Raw genomic sequence first — 14,544 nt, 5'->3', positions numbered from 1 at the left:
TATAACTACTATAATACTGCCCCTATGAACAAGAATATAACTACTATAATACTGCCCCCTATGTACAAGAATATAACTACTATAATACTGCTCCTATGTACAGGAATATCACTACTATAATACTGCCCCTATGTACAAGAATATAACTACTATAATACTGCCTCCTATGTACAAGAATATAACTACTAAAATACTGCCCCCTATGTACAAGAATATAACTACTATAATACTGCCTCTATGTACAAGAATATAACTACTATAATACTGCTCCTATGTACAAGAATATAACTACTATAATACTGCCCCTATATACAAGAATATAACTACTATAATACTGCCTCTATGTACAAGAATATAACTACTATAATACTGCCCCTATGTACAAGAATATAACTACTATAATACTGCCCCTATGTACAGGAATATCACTACTATAATACTGCCCTTATGTACAAGAATATAGCTACTATAATACTGCCCCCTATGTACAAGAATATAACTACTATAATACTGCCCCTATGAACAAGAATATAACTACTATAATACTGCTCCTATGTACAGGAATATCACTACTATAATTCTGCCCCTATGTACAAGAATATAACTACTATAATACTGCTCCTATGTACAAGAATATAACTACTATAATACTGCTCCCTATCTACAAGAATATAACTATTATAATACTGCTCCTATATACAAGAATATAACTACTATAATACTGCCCCCTATATACAAGAATATTACTACTATAATACTGCCCCCTATGTACAAGAATATAACTACTATAATACTGCCCCCTATGTACAAGAATACATAACAAGTCGTGACCTTGAGCATCAATTCCAGCTGACAAAGACACTTCCTGCTGGTCACAAGTGGCGTTATTGTCTGTGTAGGTCGGCGTCCCACTCTTCTTGAAGGGTAGACATCTGCGGTACAGAGTTACGACCTCTGCACGGCAGCTCTGCTGATCCCAAAGGTTTTCTATGGGGTTCAGGTCTGGAGAAAATGTGGCAGCTCTATTTGAGGTTCTCCAGTCTCCAGCAGCCATTTCCTAATGATGCGACCTCGATGAGCTGGAGCATAGTCCTCCATGAAGATGACATTAGCCCTGTATTGTTCCTCCAGAGGTGCAATGACTGGATTAATGATGATATCCCAGTAGTCGGTCACTGCACTATTCACACACACAGTGTAGGGCCATTCTGTAGTGATCGGCCCACACTGTAACACCAGCACCCCAAAGGCTCGTTTGGTGACAGCAGTGGTGGCCATAATTTCTGCTCAACGTGAATACACTTTCATCAGCGATCAGCACGAAGGCCCACTGATCGCTTATCCAGCGTAGATGACTGCTGTGCCTGGTGGTGTAGTTAGGTATGTAGATGACTCCTGTGCCTGGTGGTGCGGTCAGGTACATAGATGACTCCTGTGCCTGGTGGTGCGGTCAGGTACGTAGATGAATTCTGTGCCTGGTGGTACGGTCAGGTACGTGGATGACTCATGTGCCTGGTGGTATGGTCAGGTACGTAGATGAATTCTGTGCCTGGTGGTACGGTAAGGTACGTGGATGAATTCTGTGCCTGGTGGTATGGTCAGGTACGTAGATGAATTCTGTGCCTCGTGGTGCGGTCAGGTACGTAGAGGACGCCTGTGACTGGTGTTGTGGTCAGGTACGTAGATGAATCCTGTGCCTGGTGGTATGGTCAGGTACGTAGATGAATCCTGTGCCTGGTGGTATGGTCAGGTACGTAGATGAATTCTGTGACTGGTGGTATGGTCAGGTATATAGATGACTCCTGTGCCTGATGGTGTGGTCAGGTACGTGGATGACTCCTGTGCCTGGTGGTGTGGTCAGGTACGTAGAGGACTCCTGTGCCTGGTGGTGTGCTTAGGTACATAGATGACTCCTGTGCCTGGTGGTGTGGTCAGGTACGTAGATGACTCCTGTGCCTGGTGGTGTGGTCAGGTACGTAGATGAATTCTGTGCCTGGTGGTATGGTCAGGTACGTAGAGGACTCCTGTGCCTGGTGGTGTGGTCAGGTATGTAGATGACTTCTGTGCCTGGTGGTGTGGTCAGGTATGTAGATGACTCCTGTACCTGGTGGTGTGCTCAGGTACATAGATGACTCCTGTGCCTGGTGGTGTGCTTAGGTACATAGATGACTCCTGTGCCTGGTGGTGTGGTCAGGTACGGAGATGACTCCTGTGCCTGGTGGTGTGGTCAGGTACGTAGATGACGCCTGTGCCTGGTGGTGTGTGAGGTACCTTATATGTCGTCCAGTACACAGAGCACGCTAATGTAAACGCCATTAGATGCTCTGACGTGACACTTGGTACCTCCCTTAAATGTGCCTGGAGTTGTGACATTCATCATCCGGTTTTCCAGGGCACGGTTCACAGTGAAGAGGTCATCAGAGTGGGATGTGGCCAGAGCACGTCCCCTTCTCTGCCTTTGTGACTCTTCCAGTCTCTCTGTGTCTCTGTACAACCTGCGGGTGACGCTCTGTGACACTCTGAGCTCAGTGGCCTCTTCCGTCTGAGAACATGCTGCTTGAAGCCTCACAATGGCGCGGCGCTGCTGATCAATTGTTCGGAGTCCTCTGGGTCTCACGATGGGGAGGACATTTCATTCCAATTCTAATTGACCCCTAAAATGACTGTGTGATTCATGGATGGACCTGCTGCTGTGGAATCCACCATTAGGCTCCTTGTTACAGAGCAGCAAGTCCTGCAAAAAGTCCTGAAACAGTGAACAACTGGAGAAGAGCAGTCAGAAGCGTAGAAAGGTCACATTAAGGTCACCTGAGGTCAGAGGGCATATGGGGTCATCCTGAAATGTCACCGCGATATCCCTCACGTTTTGTGACTCGTGCGTTCACCTGCTTCCGCCGTTTCCTTTTTGCCTCGAGGAAGTCGCTGACATTTAGCGACAATTGTATATTTACAAATTGAGAACAGCTCGGTATATGGCGGCACACGGCCGGTGGGAGGGGGGGGTCACTGATCCCCAATGTAGAGGGGGCAGGAGCCATAATGCCGGGTGTCAGAGACCCCCCCACCATAACTGTGGCTATCACAGACCCCCCCACCATAACTGCGGCCATCACAGACCCCCTCACCATAACTGCGGCCGTCACAGACCCCCCACCATAACTGCGGCCATCACAGACCCCCCCACCATAACTGCGGCCATCACAGACCCCCCACCACAACTGCAGCCATCACAGACCCCCCCCACCATAACTGCGGCCATCACAGACCCCCTCACCATAACTGCGGCCGTCACAGACCCCCCACCATAACTGCGGCCATCACAGACCCCCCCACCATAACTGCGGCCATCACAGACCCCCCACCATAACTGCGGCTATCACAGACCCCCCACCATAACTGCGGCTATCACAGACCCCCCCCACCATAACTGCGGCCGTCACAGACCCCCCACCATAACTGCGGCCATCAGAGACCCCCCCACCATAACTGCGGCCATCACAGACCCCCCACCATAACTGCGGCCATCACAGACCACCCCACCATAACTGCGGCCATCACAGACCCCCTCACCATAACTGCGGCCGTCACAGACCCCCCACCATAACTGCGGCCATCACAGACCCCCCCACCATAACTGCGGCCATCACAGACCCCCCACCATAACTGCGACTATCACAGACCCCCCCCACCATAACTGCGGCCGTCACAGACCCCCCACCATAACTGCGGCCATCAGAGACCCCCCCACCATAACTGCGGCCATCACAGACCCCCCACCATAACTGCGGCCATCACAGACCCCCCCACCATAACTGCGACTATCACAGCCCCCCCACCATAACTGTGGCCATCACAGACCCCCTCACCATAACTGCGGCCATCACAGACCCCCTCACCATAACTGCGACCATCACAGACCCCCTCACCATAACTGCGGCCGTCACAGACCCCCCACCATAACTGCGGCCATCACAGACCCCCCCACCATAACTGCGGCCATCACAGACCCCCCACCATAACTGCGACTATCACAGACCCCCCCACCATAACTGCGGCCGTCACAGACCCCCCACCATAACTGCGGCCATCAGAGACCCCCCCACCATAACTGCGGCCATCACAGACCCCCCACCATAACTGCGGCCATCACAGACCCCCCCACCATAACTGCGGCCATCACAGCCCCCCCACCATAACTGTGGCCATCACAGACCCCCCACCATAACTGCGGCCATCACAGACCCCCTCACCATAACTGCGACCATCACAGACCCCCTCACCATAACTGCGGCCGTCACAGACCCCCCACCATAACTGCGGCCATCACAGACCCCCTCACCATAATTGCGGCCATCACAGACCCCCCCCACTATAACTGCAGCCATCACAGACACCCCCCACCATAACTGCGGCCATCAGAGACCCCCCCCACCATAACTGCAGCCATCACAGACCCCCTCACCATAACTGCGACCATCACAGACCCCCTCACCATAACTGCGGCCGTCACAGACCCCCCACCATAACTGCGGCCATCACAGACCCCCTCACCATAATTGCGGCCATCACAGACCCCCCCCACTATAACTGCAGCCATCACAGACACCCCCCACCATAACTGCGGCCATCAGAGACCCCCCCCCACCATAACTGCGGCCGTCACAGACCCCCCACCATAACTGCGGCCATCACAGACCCCCTCACCATAATTGCGGCCATCACAGACCCCCCCCACCATAACTGCAGCCATCACAGACCCCCTCACCATAACTGCGGCCATCAGAGACCCCCCCCACCATAACTGCGACCGTCACAGACCCCCTCACCATAACTGCGGCCATCACAGACCTCCCCACCATAACTGTGGCCATCACAGACCCCCCACCAAAGCACCTTATTGGGGGGGTGTCTCGGTCGTATACAGTATCTGGCCTGGTAATGGGGGGTCTCTGGGCCGTGTACAGTATCTGGCCCGGTAATGGGGGGTCTCTGGGCCGTGTACAGTATCTGGCCCCGGTAATGGGGGGTCTCTGGGCCGTGTACAGTATCTGGCCCCGGTAATGGGGGGTCTCTGGGCCGTGTACAGTATCTGGCCCCGGTAATGGGGGGTCTCTGGGCTGTGTACAGTATCTGGCCCCGGTAATGGGGGGTCTCTGGGCCGTGTACAGTATCTGGCCCCGGTAATGGGGGGGGTCTCTGGGCCGTGTACAGTATCTGGCCCCGGTAATGGGGGGTCTCTGGGCCGTGTACAGTAGCTGGCCCCGGTAATGGGGGGTCTCTGGGCCGTGTACAGTATCTGGCCTGGTAATGCGGGGTCTCTGGGCCGTGTACAGTATCTGGCCCGGTAATAGGGGGGTCTCTGGGCCGTGTACAGTATCTGGCCCTGGTAATGGGGGGTCTCTGGGCCGTGTACAGTATCTGGCCCCGGTAATGGGGGGTCTCTGGGCCGTGTACAGTATCTGGCCCCGGTAATGGGGGGTCTCTGGGCTGTGTACAGTATCTGGCCCCGGTAATGGGGGGTCTCTGGGCTGTGTACAGTATCTGGCCCTGGTAATGGGGGGTCTCTGGGCCGTGTACAGTATCTGGCCCCGGTAATGGGGGGTCTCTGGGCTGTGTACAGTATCTGGCCCCGGTAATGGGGGGTCTCTGGGCCGTGTACAGTATCTGGCCCTGGTAATGGGGGGGTCTCTGGGCCGTGTACAGTATCTAGCCCCGGTAATGGGGGGTCTCTGGGCCGTGTACAGTAGCTGGCCCCGGTAATGGGGGGTCTCTGGGCCGTGTACAGTATCTGGCCCCGGTAATGGGAGGTCTCTGGGCCGTGTACAGTATCTGGCCCCGGTAATGGGGGGTCTCTGGGCCGTGTACAGTAGCTGGCCCCGGTAATGGGGGGTCTCTGGGCCGTGTACAGTATCTGGCCCTGGTAATGGGGGGTCTCTGGGCCGTGTACAGTATCTGGCCCTGGTAATGGGGGGTCTCTGGGCCGTGTACAGTAGCTGGCCTCGGTAATGGGGGGTCTCTGGGCCGTGTACAGTATCTGGTCTGGTAATGCGGGGTCTCTGGGCCGTGTACAGTATCTGGCCCAGTAATAGGGGGTCTCTGGGCCGTGTACAGTATCTGGCCCGGTAATGGTGGTGGTCTCTGGGCCGTGTACAGTAGCTGGCCCCAGTAATGGAGGTCTCTGGGCCATGTACAGTTTCTGACCCGGTAATGGGGGTCTCTGGGCCGTGTACAGTATCTGGCCCGGTAATGGGGGTCTCTGGGCTATGTACAGTATCTGGCCCGGTAATGGGGGTCTCTGGGCCATGTACAGTATCTGGCTCGGTAATGGGGGGTCTCTGGGCCGTGTACAGTATCTGGCCCTGGTAATGGGGGGTCTCTGGGCCGTGTACAGTATCTGGCCCGGTAATGGGGGGGTCTCTGGGCCATGTACAGTATCTGGCCCGGTAATGGTGGTGGTCTCTGGGCCGTGTAGAGTAACTGGCCCGGTATTGGTGGTGGTCTCTGGGCCATGTACAGTATCTGGCCCGGTAATGGGGGGTCTCTGGGCCGTGTACAGTAACTGGCCCGGTAATGGTGGTGGTCTCTGGGCCGTGTACAGTATCTGGCCCGGTAATGGTGGTGGTCTCTGGGCCGTGTACAGTAACTGGCCCGGTAATGGTGGTGGTCTCTGGGCCATGTACAGTATCTGGCCCGGTAATGGGGGGTCTCTGGGCCATGTACAGTATCTGGCCCGGTAATGGTGGTGGTCTCTGGGCTGTGTACAGTATCTAGCCCGGTAATGGTGGTGGTCTCTGGGCCATGTACAGTATCTGGCCTGGTAATGGGGGGTCTCTGGGCCGTGTACAGTAACTGGCCCGGTAATGGTGGTGGTCTCTGGGCCGTGTACAGTATCTGGCCCGGTAATGGGGGGTCTCTGGGCCGTGTACAGTAACTGGCCCGGTAATGGTGGTGGTCTCTGGGCCATGTACAGTATCTGGCCCGGTAATGGGGGGTCTCTGGGCCATGTACAGTATCTGGCCCGGTAATGGTGGTGGTCTCTGGGCCGTGTACAGTATCTAGCCCGGTAATGGTGGTGGTCTCTGGGCCATGTACAGTATCTGGCCCGGTAATGGGGGGTCTCTGGGCCGTGTACAGTAACTGGCCCGGTAATGGTGGTGGTCTCTGGGCCGTGTACAGTATCTGGCCCGGTAATGGGGGGTCTCTGGGCCGTGTACAGTAACTGGCCCGGTAATGGTGGTGGTCTCTGGGCCGTGTACAGTAGCTGACCCCGATATACAGGACATTCTTCCGCCATCAGTGTCAGAGCCGCATCTTTCTGTTGAGGACGTGGACTTTATATGCATCAAACATGACGTGACGGACGACTGAGCCCAAAAGGAGCGTGGCTGCAGTGTAAAGCATGGGGTGTGACAATAGAACGATCCCGACCCCCTATCGAGGCTGGAGGAGCGGATTACATTAGTGCTGATTGGAGGATGGCGATCACTGACTGTAGATGAATGGAGGAGAGCGGAGAGGTCGGACCTCAGGTGTCTGAACAGTGGACAGCCCAGAAGGGGTTAACTCCGAAAAAGCCGGTGACACCAGGAAAGCCTGAAGAAAGCGACTCCGGCACAGGGGGCACGAGAAACCCATCACCATGGAAACGCAGCGACGGCCTTAATTCAGCCGTGCTGTGAAATAAGGGGGGACTCAGGGGAGATCCCGCGTCTAACGCTGAGTAATAGGAAGGAGGCAAAGGAAGCGGAAAACGGGGACCCACAAGAGACGAGGGGCGACAGGAGCATCACCCCCTAATACAGAGAGGGCAAAGGAAGCAGAAAGCAGGGACCCCCGAGAGACGAGGGGCGACAGGAGCATCACCCCCTAATACAGAGAGGGCAAAGGAAGCGGAAAACGGGGACCCCTGAGAGACGAGGGGCGACAGGAGCATCATCCCTAATACAGAGGGGGCAAAGGAAGCGGAAAACGGGGACCCCCGAGAGATGAGAGGTGACAGGAGCATCACCCCCTAATACAGAGAGGGCAAAGGAAGCGGAAAACGGGGACCCCCGAGAGGCGACAGAAGCATCCCCCCTAATACAGAGGGGGCAAAGGAAGCGGAAAACGGGGACCCCTGAGAGACGAGGGGCGACAGGAGCATCATCCCTAATACAGAGGGGGCAAAGGAAGCGGAAAACCGGGACCCCCGAGAGATGAGAGGTGACGGGAGCATCACCCCCTAATACAGAGGAGGCAAAGGAAGCCATCCCTCCTAATACACAGACATCAGGACCCCGACCTCTCCTCCTCCTAATACACAGACATCAGGACCCCGACCTCTCCACCTCCTAATACACAGACATCAGGACCCCGACCTCTCCACCTCCTAATACACAGACATCAGGACCCCGACCTCTCCTCCTCCTAATACACAGACATCAGGACCCCGACCTCTCCTCCTCCTAATACACAGACATCAGGACCCCGAGCTCTCCCCCTCCTAATACACAGACATCAGGACCCCGACCTCTCCCCCTCCTAATACACAGACATCAGGACCCCGACCTCTCCACCTCCTAATACACAGACATCAGGACCCCGACCTCTCCTCCTCCTAATACACAGACATCAGGACCCCGACCTCTCCCCCTCCTAATACACAGACATCAGGACCCCGACCTCTCCTCCTTCTAATACACAGACATCGGAACCCCGACCTCTCCTCCTCCTAATACACAGACATCAGGACCCCGACCTCTCCTCCTCCTAATACACAGACATCAGGACCCCGAGCTCTCCCCCTCCTAATACACAGACATCAGGACCCCGACCTCTCCCCCTCCTAATACACAGACATCAGGACCCCGACCTCTCCACCTCCTAATACACAGACATCAGGACCCCGACCTCTCCTCCTCCTAATACACAGACATCAGGACCCCGACCTCTCCCCCTCCTAATACACAGACATCAGGACCCCGACCTCTCCTCCTCCTAATACACAGACATCAGGACCCCGACCTCTCCTCCTCCTAATACACAGACATCGGGACCCCGACCTCTCCTCCTCCTAATACACAAACATCAGGACCCCGACCTCTCCTCCTCCTAATACACAGACATCAGGACCCCGACCTCTCCTCCTCCTAATACACAGACATCAGGACCCCGACCTATCCTCCTCCTAATACACAAACATCAGGACCCCGACCTCTCCTCCCCATAATACACAAACATCAGGACACCGACCTCTCCTCCACCTAATACACAGACATCAGGACCCCGACCTCTCCTCCTCCTAATACACAGACATCAGGACCCCGACCTCTCCTCCTCCTAATACACAAACATCAGGACCCCGACCTCTCCTCCTCCTAATACACAGACATCAGGACCCCGACCTCTCCTCCTCCTAATACACAGACATCAGGACCCCGACCTCTCCTCCTCCTAATACAAAAACATCAGGACCCCGACCTCTCCTCCTCCTAATACACAGACATCAGGACCCCGACCTCTCCTCCTCCTAATACACAGACATCAGGACCCCGACCTCTCCTCCTCCTAATACACAGACATCAGGACCCCGACCTCTCCACCTCCTAATACACAGACATCAGGACCCCGACCTCTCCTCCTCCTAATACACAGACATCAGGACCCCGACCTCTCCTCCTCCTAATACACAGACATCAGGACCCCGACCTCTCCTCCTCCTAATACACAGACACCAGGACCCCGACCTCTCCTCCTCCTAATACACAGACATCAGGACCCCGACCTCTCCTCCTCCTAATACACAGACATCAGGACCCCGACCTCTCCTCCTCCTAATACACAGACATCAGGACCCCGACCTCTCCTCCTCCTAATACACAGACACCAGGACCCCGACCTCTCCTCCTCCTAATACACAGACATCAGGACCCCGACCTCTCCTCCCCATAATACACAGACATCAGGACCCCGACCTCTCCCCCTCCTAATACACAGACACCAGGACCCCGACCTCTCCTCCTCCTAATACACAGACATCAGGACCCCGACCTCTCCCCCTCCTAATACACAGACATCAGGACCCCGACCTCTCCCCCTCCTAAAACACACACCAGGACCCCGACCTCCCCTCCTCCTAATACACAGACATTGGGACCCCGACCTCTCCTCCTCCTAATACACAGACATTGGGACCCCGACCTCTCCCCCTCCTAATACACAGACATCAGGACCCCGACCTCTCCCCCTCCTAATACACACACACCAGGACCCCGACCTCCCCTCCTCCTAATACACAGACATCAGGACCCCGACCTCTCCTCCTCCTAATACACAGACATTGGGACCCCGACCTCTCCTCCTCCTAATACACAGACATCAGGACCCCGACCTCTCCTCCTCCTAATACACAGACATCAGGACCCCGACCTCTCCTCCTCCTAATACACAGATATCAGGACCCCGACCTCTCCTCCTCCTAATACACAGACATTGGGACCCCGACCTCTCCTCCTCCTAATACACAGACATCAGGACCCCGACCTCTCCTCCTCCTAATACACAGACATCAGGACCCCGACCTCTCCTCCTCCTAATACACAGATATCAGGACCCCGACCTCTCCTCCTCCTAATACACAGACATCAGGACCCCAACCTCTCCCCCTCCTAATACACAGACATCAGGACCCCGACCTCTCCTCCTCCTAATACACAGACATTGGGACCCCGACCTCTCCTGCTCCTAATACACAGACACCAGGACCCCGACCTCTCCTCCTAATACACAGACATTGGGACCCCGACCTCTCCTCCTCCTAATACACAGACATTAGGACCCCGACCTCTCCTCCTCCTAATACACAGACATTGGGACCCCGACCTCTCCTCTCCTAATACACAGACATCACGACCCCGACCTCTCCTCCTCCTAATACACAGACATTAGGACCCCAACCTCTCCTCCTCCTAATACACAGACATTGGGACCCCGACCTCTCCTCCTCCTAATACACAGACATTGGGACCCCGACCTCTCCTCCCCATAATACACAGACATCGGGACCCCGACCTCTCCTCCCCCTAATACACAGACACCAGGACCCCGACCTCTCCTCCTCCTAATACACAGACATCAGGACCCCGACCTCTCCTCCTAATACACAGACATTGGGATCCCGACCTCTCCTCCTCCTAATACACAGACATTAGGACCCCGACCACCCCTCCTCCTAATACACAGACATTGGGACCCCGACCTCTCCTCCTCCTAATACACAGACATCAGGACCCCGACCTCTCCTCCTCCTAATACACAGACATCAGGACCCCGACCTCTCCTCCTCCTAATACACAGGACCCCGACCTCCCCTCCTCCTTATACACAGATATATTTGGCCCCTGCTTTGTCCGTTTTCCGTAACGCGGTATCGGTGATGGTGGACATGATGTCGCGGGCAATAAATCGGCATATAGATTGTGAGCAGCCGTGACTGTGAGGGGGAGACACGTGCCCGCGCCCGTCACCCCCATACCTGCACACAGTGTACAGTAGCAGCGGGTACTCCCCACTGAGAGTAACTATTGTCCCTGGAATACTGCGCCCACTCATCTTAAGAAAGTCCTGATCACTCGCGGCTCTTAACAAGCTTTTCTTAAACGTTTCCTCCGTCTAATTATTTTTATTGCTGTATGTGTGGGCCCCATTTTTCCAAAATGAGAGTCATTACTTTCTTACCCCCTCTTCCCCGTGCGCCATTAACTCCTTGTGCACGTTAAGAAATATCTTCTGCTATAAAGGAAAAATTGGGGGAATAGGGATCAAACAACCGCAGAAAACCAAGGAGCCCACCGGACGGGTCAGGGATAAAGAGGAGGAAAGCAGGGTTAGGTTATAGAAAACAGCCAAATCTCTGAACATCTCACAGAGCACTGCTCAATCCATCATCCAAAAATGGGAAGAGTACGGCACAAACACAAGCTACAGAGACCAAGACATGACGCCCACCGAAACTGTACAGCCGGTATAACCTGGGCATCTCCTGTATATAATTATATATGTACAGCTGGTATAACCTGGCATCTCCTGTATATAATTATATATGTACAGCTGGTATAACTGGGTATCTCCTGTATATAATTATATATGTACAGCTGGTATAACTGGGTATCTCCTGTATATAATTATATATGTACAGCCGGTGTAACCTGGGCATCTCCTGTATATAATTATATATGTACAGCCGGTATAACCCGGGCATCTCCTGTATATAATTATATATGTACAGCCGCTATAACCCGGGCATCTCCTGTATATAATTATATATGTGCAGCCGCTATAACCCGGGCATCTCCTGTATATAATTATATATGTACAGCCGGTATAACCTGGGTATGTCCTGTATATAATTATATATGTACAGCTGGTATAACCTGGGCATCTCCTGTATATAATTATATATGTACAGCTGGTATAACCTGGACATCTCCTGTATATAATTATATATGTACAGCTGGTATAACCTGGGCATCTCCTGTATATAATTATATATGTACAGCCGGTATAACCTGGGCATCTCCTGTATATAATTATATATGTACAGCTGGTATAACCTGGGCATCTCCTGTATATAATTATATATGTACAGCCGGTATAACCTGGGTATCTCCTGTATATAATTATATATGTACAGCCGCTATAACCCGGGCATCTCCTGTATATAATTATATATGTACAGCCGCTATAACCCGGGCATCTCCTGTATATAATTATATATGTACAGCTGGTATAACCTGGGCATCTCCTGTATATAATTATATATGTACAGCTGGTATAACCTGGGCATCTCCTGTATATAATTATATATGTACAGCCGGTATAACCTGGGCATCTCCTGTATATAATTATATATGTATAGCTGGTATAACCTGGACATCTCCTCTATATAATTATATATGTACAGCCGGTATAACCTGGGCATCTCCTGTATATAATTATATATGTACAGCTGGTATAACCTGGGCATCTCCTGTATAAAATTATATATGTACAGCCGGTGTAACCTGGGCATCTCCTGTATATAATTATATATGTACAGCCGGTGTAACCTGGGCATCTCCTGTATATAATTATATATGTACAGCCAGTATAAACTGGGCATCTCCTGTATATAATTATATATGTACAGCTGGTATAACTGGGTATCTCCTGTATATAATTATATATGTAGAGCTGGTATAACCTGGGCATCTCCTGTATATAATTATATATGTACAGCTGGTATAACCTGGGTATCTCCTGTATATAATTATATATGTACAGCCGGTATAACCTGGGCATCTCCAGTATATAATTATATATGTACAGCCGGTATAACCTGGGCATCTCCTGTATATAATTATATATGTACAGCCGGTATAACCTGGCATCTCCTGTATATAATTATATATGTACAGCTGGTATAACCAGGGTATATCCTGTATATAATTATATATGTACAGCCAGTATAACCTGGGTATATCCTGTATATAATTATATATGTACAGCCGGTATAACCCGGGCATCTCCTGTATATAATTATATATGTACAGCTGGTATAACCTGGGCATCTCCTGTATATAATTATATATGTACAGCTGGTATAACCTGGACATCTCCTGTATATAATTATATATGTACAGCTGATACAACCTGGACATCTCCTGTATATAATTATATTTGTACAGCCGGTATAACCTGGGCATCTCCTGTATATAATTATATATGTACAGCCGGTATAACCTGGGCATCTCCTGTATATAATTATATATGTACAGCCGGTATAACCTGGGCATCTCCTGTATATAATTATATATGTACAGCCGGTATAACCTGGGCATCTCCTGTATATAATTATATATGTACAGCTGGTATAACCTGGGCCTCTCCTGTATATAATAATATATGTACAGCCGCTATAACCTGGGCATCTCCTGTATATAATTATATATGTACAGCTGGTATAACCTGGGCCTCTCCTGTATATAATTATATATGTACAGCCGGTATAACCTGGGCATCTCCTGTATATAATTATATATGTACAGCTGGTATAACCTGGGCATCTCCTGTATATAATTATATATGTACAGCTGGTATAACCCGGGCATCTCCTGTATATAATTATATTTGTACAGCTGGTATAACCTGGGCATCTCCTGTATATAATTATATATGTACAGCTGGTATAACCTGGGCATCTCCTGTATATAATTATATATGTACAGCTGGTATAACCTGGGCATCTCCTGTATATAATTATATATGTACAGCTGGTATAACCTGGCATCTCCTGTATATAATTATATATGTACAGCCGGTATAACCTGGGCATCTCCTGCATATAATTATATATGTACAGCTGGTGTAACCTGGGCATCTCCTGTATATAATTATATCTGTACAGCTGGTATAACCTGGGCATCTCCTGTATATAATTATATATGTACAGCTGGTATAACCCGGACATCTCCTGTATATAATTATATATGTACAGCCGGTATAACCTGGGCATCTCCTGTTTTTAAT

Source organism: Anomaloglossus baeobatrachus, chromosome 4, assembly GCF_048569485.1.
Source record: "Anomaloglossus baeobatrachus isolate aAnoBae1 chromosome 4, aAnoBae1.hap1, whole genome shotgun sequence".
In the NCBI taxonomy this organism is placed as follows: Eukaryota; Metazoa; Chordata; class Amphibia; order Anura; family Aromobatidae; genus Anomaloglossus; species Anomaloglossus baeobatrachus.
The sequence above is the reverse complement of the archived record's forward strand: the minus strand, read 5'-3'. Positions refer to the sequence as shown.